This window comes from Hyperolius riggenbachi, chromosome 9 (assembly GCF_040937935.1).
Source record: "Hyperolius riggenbachi isolate aHypRig1 chromosome 9, aHypRig1.pri, whole genome shotgun sequence".
Classification (NCBI taxonomy): domain Eukaryota; kingdom Metazoa; phylum Chordata; class Amphibia; order Anura; family Hyperoliidae; genus Hyperolius; species Hyperolius riggenbachi.
Window position 1 is genome coordinate 151,824,436 of NC_090654.1, and position 15,904 is coordinate 151,840,339.

The following is a 15,904-nucleotide window of genomic DNA, read 5'->3' on the forward strand; positions in this document are numbered from 1 at the left end:
TCATTAGAATGTTCCTCGTGCCATACTCTAACAATTCTAGCTGTATGGATTGGGGCATTATCATCTTGAAAGATGGCATTCCCCTCTGGAAACAGTTCTTGAGCCATAGGATGAACTCGGTCGCCCCAAAATTTCTAAATGGTCTCGGCTGTTAATTCTTCTATGAAGGGAAATCATTGGTCCGGCGGATTTCCAAGAAATAGCACCCCAGATCATCACAGAACCCCCGCCATGTTTTACGGTTGGGAGAAGGCAGTCTGGATGAAATGCTTCTTTTGGCTGTCTCCAAACGTACACTCGGCAGGAGGTTGGAAGTAAGGTAAACGATGATTCGTCAAAGAAAATCAAATTTTTCCACTGCTCGAGGGACCAATTCTGGTGGTTTCTACACCACTGTAAATGCTTTGAAACATTTGTTTTTGAGAGCAGAAGTATTCTAATTGCAGTTCTTCTGTGGAATCCAGATTTGTGCAGCTCCCAAACTGTTTTTGTGGAAACTGGGTTCTGTAGGTATTCATTCAGCTCTGCAGTGATTTTAGGAGCCGTGGTCTTGCAAGCTTTTCTAACTATTCGATTTAGAGTCCGACGGTCTCTCACAGACAAAACACAACTGTGCTTTACTGAGGACGTTTTTCCTTCTCTTTCAAAGGCAGTCATTACTTTTGAGACAGTACCTCTTGTAATGCCAAGCATTCGGGCAGTTTCTGTTACAGTAGTGCCTGCCATACGAGCACCAACAATTTGGAAAATCTGAGAGATCTGCCATTTTTATAAATTATAACCAAGTTTTTTTAAAATATCTGTAAAAAAAAGAAAAGAATTTAATTGAATATATCAAATAACAAAAATAATAAACAAAGAAAAATAAACATATGTCAAGTTTTGATTTTTTAAACATGCTCAAAGATTATGATGCCAAAATGTTAGGTGTTTCCATTATTTTGTCCAACCCCTGTATTTCAACACACAGACCATCCAACCTTGTGGATGCATTCAATGTGCTGAAACCACTGCAATTGGGCAGCAGACAAACTAGGAGGGAGGGTCCGAGTGACACAAACACCTTACTACACAATATTTTGGGTACAGAGCATGCACCACCTCTGTGAAGGATAGAGGACCTACTGACTATTGTGAACCTGCAAAATAAAATTGTTAAACACTGTTTGGCCCAACCCTATCAGCCATTTTCAATAAGATCCTGCAGCAACCGGTAGAGGAGGCCCTGAACTTCGATAGGGTACACAGAGCGCTGCGCCCGAAGCCTGCAGCAGAGGAACCACCACGCGATGTGATATGCAGACTGCATTACTTTTCTACCAAAAAGGCGATAATGCAGGCTGCTCGGAAGCTAGAATGGATAGAGCATGAAGGACATCACCTACAGTTGTTTCAAGATCTGGCTCCCACTACCCTAGCACAGCGGAGAGCCCTGCAGCCGCTGCTCAAAATGCTTCAGGAGCAAGAGATAACTTACAGTTGGTGCTTTCCATTTCAATTACATATCACTAAAGGGAATAAATCATTTACTCTGAAACAACCGTCAGATCTACCTACCTTGTTCGAGACGCTGGAGCTGCCGATAGTAGAGCTACCGGAATGGCAACCTGACCAGATATTCCTAGGTCTATCAAAACGTGCAAAAAGACAAAGATCCAATGGCAATCAACAACAATAAGGTACTGCTTTCTACTCTTAAATATGTCCTGAGATAGTTCCTGCTGCATCTATATATGCACGTATACCCTATAAGAAGAGCTGAAACGGACAGCTTGAGGTTCATACTCTATTAATAGCCTTTTACTCATTGCCCATGGCTGTGACCTCGGCTTCCCACTCTCAGTGAGACACCAGACTGATCAAGGATTTGCCCTCGACCTCGCCACTGATTTTGTATGTTCCACCCCCCTCCCCCTTGTCTCCAATATGACCCAGCTGACAGTTTTCCTCAGTTTTAGGTCCATGCATTGCAAGGTACCTATACATATTTGCAGTATGGTCACGTGTGGGGATACAGTTGGGGGGCATAGGACACTCTAGTTGAGGTGTCACACAGGAGGGTGATACTGAGTGCATATGCACAATATACTAAGCATTGTATTTGCAGTTGGCCGGCACATCCAGCAGGTATTTGAAATCCGGGGGCAACCAATAGGCGGTATGCACCCCGCAATACACTCCCTCCACCATAAGGAGCACACCCACTGCTCCGCCCACAGACTAGTAGATGAACAGGATGAGGACATATTGCCTTTTTCCCATGCATCTGCGTGGCACATATACCTCGTATTCATAGGTAAGAAAGGGGGATTAGACACCACCCCTGAATCTGTATTGTACTATAAGTGGGCGTATTGTGGCAAATCTCTGCCACACCCACCCCAGTACCTCCCTCACCTCCTTTACTCCTCTATATATATGGCTGTGCCTGACGGGGTACTTCAGCTCTGACTGGGGCTTTTATGATGATGGGGGGAATTTGTAATATATGTAGATATGTGGTGTAGGCAATGCATATATGTACAGCACAACTTTCTGATGAAGCCTTTTGGTGAAACATGCTCATGTTAAAGTCTTTGTACAGCACTTAGTGAGTGATAAGCTTAACTATTTGTACCTATAGGGTTATGTCCTTCTGGACTTCAAGTGTATGAATTTATTTCCCTGGTACTCCTCTATTCGGTAGTGTATGTCTATTGTTTTTTTGCATTGGTGTACCGAACACCGTTCATGAGATAGGGAATGGCCTATCTATCTTTAGACCTTCCCCCTATTGAATCCCTCACCAGAGAGGCGAGACAAACTTTTCAAGCCAATATAGGGGATGAGAATGTTGAGGGAGAACAACTCAGCTACGGGACAGATGTAGAACCGGTGTTTGTAGACATTTTTAAAACATACAAGGATTTTACTAGGTCTTCTTGGGAGGTAGCATCATTCAGTGTTTATTTAAAAGAAAAAATCACAGTGAGAGGATTGCGCAATTTGACAAAACTACACTCCCACACAGAAGACACCACATTTATACATGGGTGGGAGGAGCTAAAAACCAAACAAACTTTGGAGCAAATGCAATTTCTCTATGATTATGAACTCAAATATCTGGAGAAAGTGCGATCCAAACTGTTGAGTGAGCAAAAAGTACTACTGGAGCTATCTGGACATCCAGATTTTGAGAGGTTTGAAGTTAAATTACAACGCAAAGTAGACGCTTATACGGAAGAAATTAAACAGAGAAAACAAAAAAGTTCCTGAGAGACAGCCAGGACTTTAAGAATAACAAAGTATATAGCTGGGCTGAAAAAGCACCACAACCGACAGAATCTCTATCACAGGGACAGTCTGTCTCTGAAGTCGAAACACAATCAGGTAGCGAGTCTAACACATCCAGTAGACACACCTCACCTAGATCTCGACAAAAAAAGAAATTCCCTCAGAGAAGACCGAACAAACCACACACCACTAATAAGAAAAGACAAAAAGGTTTTTTAGATCAACCTCCGGGGACACCAACACCACAATGTGTAGACGGCCAGGACACCCAGGCAAAGACAGCACAACACACCTTGAGAGATCGCAGAGATTGGGGATACACGGGTCAACGAAGGGGGAAACCCCGCACCCACCAGTGGTAGAAAATCATAGAGGAGAGCAGAGCACACAAGATCAACTCAGAGTAGTGAACCTATCATCACAGGAGTTGTCAGGGGTACAAATAGATCTTCTCACTAAGGGTTTATCGTTTGTAACGACTGAAAGATATAATGCATTTGAATGGGTGAAAGATCTGAATCTGTTTGCAAGAAAACTGGCACTCATCAAAATGTTTGAAAGTAAAGAAGCTAAAGATAGAAAAACAGAAAAATGAACGTGAGGCTCTAGCTGCATTGCAGGAACTCCTTAATGAAAACGAAAATGTAGATGGTATGTCTCCTTTTGCACCACCAAGCGGGATGAGATCGAAGAGTGTGTTCTGCCCCTCCATATCACAATATCCGTAGATATATACCTTTGTAGACATGGTGACACGGGCCCTCAGAAAACTAGAAGGTGATACTGCTGGCAGGCCTATACATGATAATCTCAGCAGGGAAGAGAGACTGGCACTTGATTCAATTAAAAAGAACAAAAATGTAATCATTAAGCCAGCGGATAAAGGGGGTAACGTGGTGGTAATGGATCGAGACAAATATGAGAGCATGTGTTTAAGGATTTTGAATGATGAAGCCCAATATGCAGTTATTAAATCTAATCCCATGAAACAGCACTGCAGTTTACTTCAAAACCTTTTGAAAGAGGGCCTGGATAGAGGCTGTCTTGATCCAGAGGATTACAATCTCTTAAAAAGATCCACTGAACACCCTACCACCTCGGTGTTCTATGCCTTACCAAAAATACATAAGGGTAAAATCCCCCCGCCTGGCAGACCCATTGTGTCTGGACGAGACAATCTGACCGATGCGGTAAGCCAGTATATTGATAGATTCCTGCGCCCCTTTGTCGAAGCCTTACCATCGTATTTAAAGGACACGAAAGATGTCCTTGTCCGTCTACAAGATCTAGAAGTACCCCCATCCACGCAGCTGGCCAGTTTAGATGTTGAATCCTTATACAGTAATATCCAACGCAATTAGGGTATCAATGCGGTTGATTTCTTTCTTAAAACCAGAGGGAAACACCTTGAAGAACACAATAGATTCTTGTTGAAACTATTGGAATTTGTCTTAACTCATAATGTCTTCCTTTTTGGTGGTCGCATCTACCACCAGCTCAGGGGCAGTGCCATGGGCACGGCGTGTGCGCCATCTTACGCAAATTTGTTCCTGGGCTGGTGGGAAGACACTCACGTCTTTTCAGACGATTTATCTTTCTTCACGTCACATATACTATACTGGGGACGCTTTATAGACGATGTGGTAATTCTTTGGAAGTACTCGGTTAAAGTCTTTGAAGATTTTGTGTCGATCCTTAATAACAACACTATCGGCATGAAGTTTACCCACGAAATCCACCCCACATCTATTAATTTCTTGGATATCACCATTTCGATTGGGGAGGGTGGTAAGCTGAATACAGAAATTTACCGTAAACCTACATCTACCAAAACCCTGTTAAAATGGGACAGCTCACATCCTAGGGCTCTGAGGAGAAGCATCCCAGTAGGTCAGTTCCTCAGGGCGAGACGTAATTGTTCCACCGAGGAGGGTTTCAAGAAAGAGTGTCAACTACTCACAAATCTATTTAGACAAAGAGGTTTCCCAGATCGAGTGATCGATTCGGCCCAGAAGAGGGCCATCAACACACGAAGAAATGATACCTTACAAGACAAAAAAACAATCAGTTCAAGGAGTAATATGCCCAGATTGATAGGCACATATACGGATCAGTCACACACCATTTTTGAAATTGTACAACACTACTGGCCGATTTTACAGAAGGACAAGGATCTAGCACGGATCTTACCTCAGAATCCAGCAATCACCTACAGGAGATCTCCCAACCTGAGGGACAGGCTGGTGCACAGCACATTTATGAGATCTGTGACAACCTCACAGACCTGGTTACCCCAAAGACCAAACGGGTCCTTTAGATGTGGTAAATGCAAGGCATGCAGGTACATGCCAACAACTAAACACTTCACATCCCCCAAAAATGGACGGGTCTTTGAGATTAGATCCTTTATCAACTGTGATACCCGAGGGGTTGTATATGGGGCCCGCTGTACATGCAACCTTTGGTATGTAGGTAAGACCACGAGACAACTAAAGGATCGTGTCCTCGAACATGTGGGTAACATCAAACATAGGCGAGAAACATCAATAGCGAAGCACATGAATGACATACATGGGTCAGATAGATTCAACATCTCCTTCTGGGGGATACAGTGCTGGAAGAAACATGTAAGGGGAGGTGATTTTGATCGCAAGCTCACTCAGATAGAGTCCCAGTGGATCTACAGATTGGATACTATTGCTCCAGGGGGCCTGAATGAGGACTTCAACTTAGCATGCTTCCTGTAAGGGACAGACCCTGTCAGTTGGACACCGTGCAAGTTGGTGTATGGACCTTGACTGATGAATGTGTGGGCACCCTACATATAACACACTGGTGTGTCCCCCTGGTTTTGGCCTGTGCGGCCACCTATGTGTTTTTATTGTTATTATTTTTATCCTATCCTATCCACTGGCATTGGTAAAGACTGAGGTGAGAGGAACAACAGAGTCACCTATGCACGACCCCTAAAGACTGAGATATATAGTTCTCCTCCGTACAGCATCTAGATATGATAGAGACCCTTGCTTTTTCTTTATTAGGATTGTGGCCCGATTTTGTCTGTTCCACCCCCCCCCCCCTTGTCTCCAATATGACCCAGCTGACAGTTTTCCTCAGTTTTAGGTCCATGCATTGCAAGGTACCTATACATATTTGCAGTATGGTCACGTGTGGGGATACAGTTGGGGGGCATAGGACACTCTAGTTGAGGTGTCACACAGGAGGGTGATACTGAGTGCATATGCACAATATACTAAGCACATCTAGTATGAACAGAGTATTGAGCACACCGGTTTGTGCACCAAGTTAGACTGCACATATGCCTACATCTGGCAGGGTATTGTGCTCATCTATTGGGATGAACTGATGTATATAACATCAGGAAACAGATTATATGGAAATATATGCACGGCCCCTATGCGACCTCATATGGGCACACTGGCTGCTATCCGTGAGGTATGCGACACCATGCAGCCTCTAGCAACAGCCTCCAGAGATCCTCGTTTGCTGACTTTCATGCGACAGCATGCACGCAGGATACTTGACACCATGCGACAAAATGTACGCATGTGGGCTGTGGGACATAAGCCACCATGCGATGGTACATACGCATGGTGGCTGAGGGACACGGTGTTTAGGTTGCTAGGCAACCGTACACAGTAGTGTCACATGATCCCGCTGTGAGTGGTGGGCGCACCTTCCCACACTCACATGGGTCTGACGGGGGAGGAGTCCGGCATCCTCAACAGGAGGCCTGGAGCGCAAACTCCATGTCTTTAGAGGCATAAGAAGCAGACGAGCGAGCGGGCGGAAGTGACGTCACCACCTCACGCCGTCTGTATTTGCAGTTGGCCGGCACATCCAGCAGGTATTTGAAATCCGGGGGCAACCAATAGGCGGTATGCACCCCGCGATACACTCCCTCCACCATAAGGAGCACACTCACTGCTCCGCCCACAGACTCAGTGGATGAACAGGATGAGGACATATTGCCTTTTTCCCATGCATCTGCGTGGCACATATACCTCGTATTCATAGGTAAGAAAGGGGGATTAGACACCGCCCCTGAATCTGTATTGTACTATAAGTGGGCGTATTGTGGCAAATCTCTGCCACACCCACCCCAGTACCTCCCTCACCTCCTTTACTCCTCTATATATATGACTGTGCCTGACGGGGCACTTCAGCTCTGACTGGGGCTTTTATGATGATGGGGGGGAATTTGTAATATATGTAGATATGTGGTGTAGGCAATGTATATATGTACAGCACAACTTTCTGGTGAAGCCTTTTGGTGAAACATGCTCATGTTAAAGAGACTCCGTAACAAAAATTGCATCCTGTTTTTTATCATCCTACAAGTTCCAAAAGCTATTCTAATGTGTTCTGGCTTACTGCAGCACTTTGTACTATCACAGTCTCTGTAATAAATCAATGTATCTTTCCCCTGTCAGACTTGTCGGCCTGTGTCTGGAAGGCTGCCAAGTTCTTCAGTGTTGTGGTTCTGCTATGCACTCCCCCCTCCAGGCCCCTCTATGCACACTGCCTGTGTGTTATTTAGATTAGAGCAGCTTCTCTCTTCTCTCTTATCTTTTACAAGCTGGATAAATCGTCCTCTGAGCTGGCTGGGCTTTCACATACTGAAGAATTACAGACACAGGCAGAGCTGTTTGCAGGAAGAAACGAGCAGCCTGAAACTTCAGTGCATGAGAGATGCAGGGGGAAAGAAACACACAAATGATCTCTTGAGATTCAAAAGGAATGCTGTATACAGCCTGCTTGTGTATGGATGTATTTTCTATGTGTGGACATACTGTACATCAACCTACTTCCTGTTTTGGTGGCCATTTTGTTTGTTTATAAACAAACTTTTTAAAACTGTTTTTAACCACTTTTAATGCGGCGGGGAGCGGCGAAATTGTGACAGAGGGTAATAGGAGATGTCCCTTAACGCACTGGTATGTTTACTTTTGTGCGATTTTAACAATACAGATTCTCTTTAAAGTCTTTGTACAGCACTTAGCACCTTGTATATATGTTTTATACCCTCCCGTCCATCGAGTCAGTGTGTATATGGGGAATTGATTCTGATGGTCGCATCTATCGGCACACTTTGCCTAATAGATAGCCTCTATCTCCTCAGTTACATTCTGTTACACTGTGTGGGGACAGCAGCCACCGAAGTGTGGGATAGCTACACCTTGGAACCACAGCTCTTATTGCTACATTTCAAAGGGGGATGAGCAAAGACCCCCACACTCGGACAGCAGATAGACAATTTAGACCCACACAGGAGAATACTCAGAATTGTGGTATTCATATGTGACATTGTATTGATACAGTTGAGTGATAAGCTTAACTATTTGTACCTATAGGGTTATGTCCTTCTGGACTTCAAGTGTATGAATTTATTTCCCTGGTACTCCTCTATTCGGTAGTGTATGTATAATATGGCTGGTGTCAGGGAAGGTGGGGGACATTATATGAGGGGGGACTGATGAGACATAGGCGAGATTTGTTGTTAAAGGGTAATGAGACATGTGAACTATCGTTGGGGGACAAAATAACTGTTTAGCATTATTAATTTTCCTTGCTATTGATGCCACTTTGATAACGGGTCACCTGCCTGCTTACAAATTACAAAGTGCTTTATGCTTATGAAACGCTGGGTCTGTGAGAGGCTGCTCATTGCTATAGAGCAGACTCTCATGAAGCCAGAGCCTGCGACTCTCCCACATAGGGAATATGTCCTGATGAAGGGTCACTCTTTACTGACGCTCATTAGGGCATCCTGTTTCTTCGATTTGAAGTTTTTGTATTTACATCCCAGAGTTCAAGTTGGTTCAAAGATGACATGTTTTGAGAAATTTTGGGTTAAAGTTACTGCTAAAGGTGTGGTCCTCCGTTCTACCATCCTACTACATCCACCTCTATGGCGTCTATGAAGATACTTTCGGTCAACTCTAAAGGGCTAAACATACCTGAGAAACGGAGGATTCTGTTAAAAGATATGTGGGCTCAGAAGCCACAGGTTGTACTCCTACAGGAGACACATTTCAAAAATGGCCATGCTCCTAAACTCTCCAATAAACACTTCCCCATCTGTTATACTAGCAATTCGCCTGATAGTAAAACGAAGGGAGTAGCAATACTTATCAGCAGAGACTTACCCTTCACTGAATTACAGATGCTTAGCGATCCTAACGGTAGATTTATAATGATCAAATGTCTAATCAAAGATCTAAAATATACAATTTGCTCAATATACGCTCCCAACATAGATCAAGAGAAATCTATGCTGAAGGTCTTGCTGGAACTTGACAGTTTTGGGGAGAGGAGTGTTATTATGGGAGGAGACGTCAACATGCCTCTGAACCCGCATCTGGATACTTCCACGGGCAGATCCACCGTTTCATACTCTAAAATAAACAAAGTTAAAAAAGCTTTACACGATAGGCAACTGATTGACAGCTGGAGGGTGACCCACCCTACTGATAGAGACTATTCCTTTTTCTCTGCAGTCCATAACATGTACTCGCGGATAGATTGTATTTTTATTTCGCATAATTTACTTTCAGAACATCTTCAGTCTGACATTGGATGATCTCCTATTCGGATCACGCCCCCTTATGGGTCACACTGAATTGCGGGTTGAAGAGGGACAAACAATTTACCTGGTGTTTGAATGTATCTCTGATACAAGACCAAATGGTCTGTGAAAAGATCACAAATCTTTTGAGTGATTACTTCCATATAAATGACACAGAGGATGTGTCACCCTCCACTTTATGGGAAGCACACAAATGTGTGTTAAGAGGTGCCATAATTAAAATTGGCACAAAAAGAAAAAAGGAAAGGACAGAAACCATAGCTAAGCTTCTGGAGGAGGTGCAGAGCCTGGAACATCTTCATAAAAGAAATTTAAACCAGGAAGCCTTACTTTCTTTATTAGAAGCCAGGAAAAAACTGAATGCTCTACTTTAGGATAGCGCAAAACAAGCGGCTCGTAGATACCAGCACACATTCTTCATATATGGTAATAAACCCGGTAAGCTCCTAGCAAGGGCTTTAAAACAGCAGCAACAAAAAAACGTATGTTGAGCAGATTATTGACTCCAAGGGCCAAAAGCACATAAGATCAGAATCTATCGCCCAGAGTTTTAGAGAATTTTATTCCAAACTTTATGACCAGACAAGAGAGGTAGGACAAAACAATATTACACAAGCCATAACAGAATATCTCGAGACGGCGAATATGCTGTAACGATCGGTGGGCGCAGAGAGTATCTGATTACCGGTGATCTGCAGTATCACTGGAAATACAGATATATACCAGATTATAAGTGATCTGCAGTCTCACCGATAATCCGATATACAAACTAACCTCTGTTCACCTGAGTAGAGTGTAGTGTTTGGTGTAACAGTATCACTTTGAGGACTAGGCCTCAGTGCAGCAAGGAGTACTACACGGATTACTTCCGCAGACCTGAGCTCTCCAAGACGGGAGGCGTCAGACTGACAGTAGGAAGGATGTCTGAAAGTGACCCTCAGGAGAAGGGTCGCTAACAGAGCGAGGAACCGCCTCCAACGGTAAGGTCGGTTCTCGAGGTCGGACAAGCCAGGTCGTATACACACGGACAGATAAAGTACAAGATCAGGAGTCAAAAGGCGGAGTCTAGGTACAGGCAGGGTTCGGCAACGGGGTATCAGATATATCGAGGTACAGAATCAGGAGGCTGAGGCGGAGTCTAGAAACGAGCCGGAGATCGGCAACAGAGTATCAGAATTATCGAGGTACAAGATCAGAGTTTAGAAGGGTAGTCAAGGCAGGCAAAAGTCATAACAGATGATCACAATCAAACTAGTACTTTAGCTATCAACAGAATCTAGCTAAGTGTAGGATTACAGCTCCAGCTGGTCCCGGCACACTTGCGGATCTGACTACGGATCTGGGTGCTCCCACATATGTGATCGCACGCCAGACAAAGAGCAAGTGAACAACCAGCAGTATATATACTCTAGGACCTTTCCAAGACCTGCCTAATTGCTGGTCCAATGGGAGCAGTGGAATTTGTCAGCTGACCCAGCTGGTCAGCCGACTCCCTTCTAACTGCTATTTAAACTCTGCCTCTGTGCTCGCGCGCGTGTAAGTCTGAATCTTGGTGGACTATCAGTCCCAGCCACACCAGTACTGTCTTGCAATGTATCCAGTGAACTGAGTGCGGGAACCGCCTCCAATGCGGATTCCGCCGCTCTGCCTAAGCGGCATGCGGCGTTTTTTCCGCGTTGTGGCGCCATGCTGGACGCGGAAACAGCCGCCTTGCCTTGAGAGACAGCGGCTTTTCCGTGTTTCATCACATATGCCTAAAATTACCGAGACCATGACATCAGATTTGGAAGCTCCCTTTACAGAAGCAGAAATAAAAAAGGTTATTTCAGACATCAAACCTGGAAAGGCCCCAGGGCCAGATGGGTATCCCATAGAATACTTTAAAAAATTTAAGGGGATACTTGCCCCATATCTCAGCAGACTATTCAATGCCTTGGCTGATCCTGAATGCGACGTGTCGTTACCCATACAAACGCTCGAATCGCATGTTACTGTAATACCTAAACCGGGCAAAGACCCAGCAGCATGTGGGAGTTACCGCCCAATCTCTCTATTCAACCTAGACCTAAAGATCTTTGCCAAGGTCATTGCGAAATCGTTTAGCTGAACACATGGGCCATTTGGTTCAATGGGACCAGGTGGAGTTTATACCACATAGAGAAGCAAGAGATAATACCCTAAGAACGATTGGCCTGCTCCGATTCGCCCGCTCAAAGGAGATCCCATGTATGCCATTATCCACAGATGCGGAAAAGGCCTTTGATCGGGTGAATTGGCAGTGGATCAGGGCAGTGTTAAAAAACATCAATATAGGGGACAGATTATTGGCCTGCATAGATGCACTATATTCTAAGCCGACTGCACGCATTAAGACAAGACAAGACAAATAACATTTATATTGCGCTTTTCTCCTTGCGGACTCAAAGCGCCAGAGCAGAGCAGCAGCCACTAGGGCGCGCTCTATTGGCAGTAGCAGTGTAAGGGAGACTTGCCAAAGGTCTCCTACTGAATTAGTGCTGGCTTACTGAACAGGCAGAGCCGAGATTCGAACCCTGGTCTCCTGTGTCAGAGGCAGAGCCCTTAACCATTATACCATCAGCCAGCATTAAGGTAAATGGGATTCTTTCGGGATCACTAGCAATAAAAAATGGCACTCGACAGGAGTGCCTTTTATCCCCCCTAATTTTCGCATTAGCATTAGAACCTTTTCTTTGTCAGGTCAGAGTTAATCAAGACATTAGGGGTATATTAGTGGGTGACTCGGAACATAAAGTCGCAGCTTATGCGGATGACTTACTAATCTTCTTAACCAATCCAGTAACGACCTTGCCAAATTTAATGACTGCCTTTGCCCAATTTGGTGCATTATCATATTTCAAAATAAACATTGACAAACGTGAGGCTTTTAACATGGGACTCCCCAGAGTGGTCAAATCCCAGCTGGAACAAAATTTTCCATTTAAATGGAAGCATCAATATATAAAATATCTGGGCACAAATATCTCGGATTCTCTGGGCGATATTTTCAAAAATAATTTTCCTCCTCTCCTGAGGACCTTGGAGTCAGATTTAAAGAAATGGGACCTGCCCCAACTATCCTGGCTGGGTAGAATCGCAGTCATAAAGATGAATTTAATGCCAAGGCTGCTGTACCTCTTCCAGACTCTCCCTGTACAGATCCCAATGTCCTTTTTGCATCAAGCACAATCCACCTTATATAAATACATCTGGAAAAAGAAACCCCCTAGGATAAAACGTGACATAATGTTTAGACCAAAACAAGAAGGTGGTTTGGCAGTGCCAAACGTAGCCTACTACTGCTATGCAGCCGTGCTCACTAGAGCTGTGGACTGGGCCCGGCATGGTACTCTCAAGCAATGGGTTAAATTAGAAGCAGATATGTCCCCCAATCAACTCACCTCATCCTTATGGGCAGTTCATGCTAGTTACGCCGGTTGGAGCCTCCCCCGTCTGTGTGTGAGAACCTTACGAGTCTTTCTCAAATTAAGAAATGCTCTGGGACTGTCGCCTTGGCCTTCTCCACTGTTACCCCAATTGATAATCCTGAACTTCCGGTGAATAGTGGGGCACACATACAGAGGGATTGGAGGGATCTTGCTACATTGAAACTAGCAGATATTTGCACAAATGGAAAATGGATGACAGAGGAGCTCAGAATAACACAGGGGAGGCCGGGGTTGGACTGGTGGGGTTATTTCCAAATTCGACTCCTCTTGAGACACCTGAGGATAGCACCATCGCAGCCGAGGCGTTTAACAGAGTTTGAAGAAATATGTATAGGAGTAGGCCCTCTAGAGAAAACGCTATCAAAAATATATCTGATGTTGGTATCGCAACCAGGACTTGAAGCTCCCTTTTTTTACTAAATGGGAAGGGGAACTGGGACATACCTTTACTGTGGCCCAGAAGGAAAAATATGTATATATGCCCATAAGACCTCATTGTCTGCCAAAATCCAGGAAACCAATTATAATATCCTTTCACAATGGTATTATACACCACTTAAATTACACAAGATATATCCAGAAACTAATGACAAGTGTTGGAGATGTCAGGGTGAACAAGGTACTTTAGTACATTTACTGTGGTCTTGTCCTATTCTAAAGGAGTTTTGGAACAAAGTCGAGCGTTTATTAAAACAGGTCACCAATCGAAATACGCCCTTTCTCCCTGAATTTTACCTCCTACATTGCAACGACTGGTCTATGAAGGCTTACAAACGATTGGTGGTCAGACACATCCTAAACGCAGCTAAACCTGTAATAGTGAGAAAATGGCGTGATGGTGCTCCTCCAGGGTCTTCCGATTTGGTAAAAGGAATAGACCACATCCAATTAATTGAAGACCTGACACTTACAGCTATAAACAGATCAGAGGTGTTCAAAAAGACATGGGCTTTCTGGACAATGTTTAGAGAATCAGAGGAATTTGAGGAGGTTTTAGAGGGTAGAACAAACCAACAGGGGATCGGTTGACTGAAATTGAACAGAACGGAACCCTAGAAAGAGTTGACAAAAAAAAAACAAAAAAGAAAAAAACAATCACATTCATATACTATATTTATCGCTCTTGGAGGAGGGATGGGGGATGAGGGACCCCACCAGGTTGGGGCACGAGATGGCCAAGGATGGTGGCCATGAGAGGAGATATCTGGTCTCCTAGTGCCCAGGGAATATTTATTTGTTTGATCACTAGGTTATATCTCTGTTTCGGTTTACAGCATATAAACCCAGGCCTAGCTTACCTAGCCCAGGGAATAGGTTAGATATAAACACAAATAAATATATATATATATATAAAGTGATAACTAAATACTCATGTACATCATTAGATGCAATTTTTACTTAAGCTGGTTAACATGTTAATGGATGTATTATATACTTCTGCTAATCCTTAATTTTATGTTTTGATATGTATACCTTCTTGATATATGTGGATTTCAATTATATTGCTTTAAATAAAGAATATTAAAAAAAAACAAAAAAAAAACAGATAATGAATACTTAAAGCTTCTGAGGATAATGTCCTGTTGTGTGGAAAGCCAAGAAATTCAAAGTTCCTTTGTTTAAGAAGGAAAGCAGCAGGGAGACGAGCCTCATGGTTCTCTCACTGGCTCCGGTCAGGTGGTTAAATGGAGATCTTTTTGCTGAGATTACTGTGGTTCTTTTAGCCAAACATGTTCTGAGGATGCCCCTGGGATGGGGTTTGGGTGTTATCTAATTTTTTGCGGGATTCTTAAGTCCAAAATATTTTATATTTCCATATATCAAATCCCGTTCATCACATACAAATAATAATAGCAAATTCACACCCCCCCCCCCCCCCAAAATATGGATCATATTCATAGCAGACATGAATATTGTAGGAGATTCCATTACTGAGAAGTAGGATAATGGGAGAGTGGCTTACCGTAGCCCCATACAAGAGGGCTGAAAATGACTGTCACTTTACTAGCGATCAGACAATATAATTTTTGTACAATAAAATCATACAATACAGTTATTCTAGATATGGCCACAGTGGTGCCTTTCTGTCTGGTTTCCTGCTGGATTGGAGCTGTACTCAGGCTTCCTCTGCCATTAAAGGGGACCATTTGGTCCTGTTACTGGCAGAGTTCACACTTGGCTGCTAGTGGTTTGCTAAAGGGAAGATTCTTTTATTCCCATTAATTAAAGAAAAAACATTGTCCTGCCAGGATAACAGCTTGCATCCACATGGTTTCCTGAATAAAATCTGTTATCTAGCTGGAATAGCCAGACCCCAGGGCCTTTGGCCCCATCTGAATTGAAACGTGAATCACAATCCAAACACCGATTGACTGCGTTTCTTCATGGTTTGTCCATGACAATCCTAATCTGCAGCCATCAAATAACAGACTGACACATTTCCTACTGATCACTGCTGCCCATCTCATCCACCTCTACTCTCACTCCTCAAGTTTAACTCTTAAGCCCAATCTACATGATACGATTCTTTGTGCAATTCGATTACAATTCTATT

At 43.7% G+C, this 15,904-nt stretch overlaps 1 protein-coding gene across 4 annotated transcripts in view; it reads right to left on the bottom strand.

Moving 5' to 3' along the window:
• TAMM41 (TAM41 mitochondrial translocator assembly and maintenance homolog) overlaps window positions 1–15,904 on the bottom strand; it is a 666,331-nt gene that overhangs the window by 121,860 nt on the left and 528,567 nt on the right. The gene's annotated exons all lie outside the window — the stretch shown is intronic.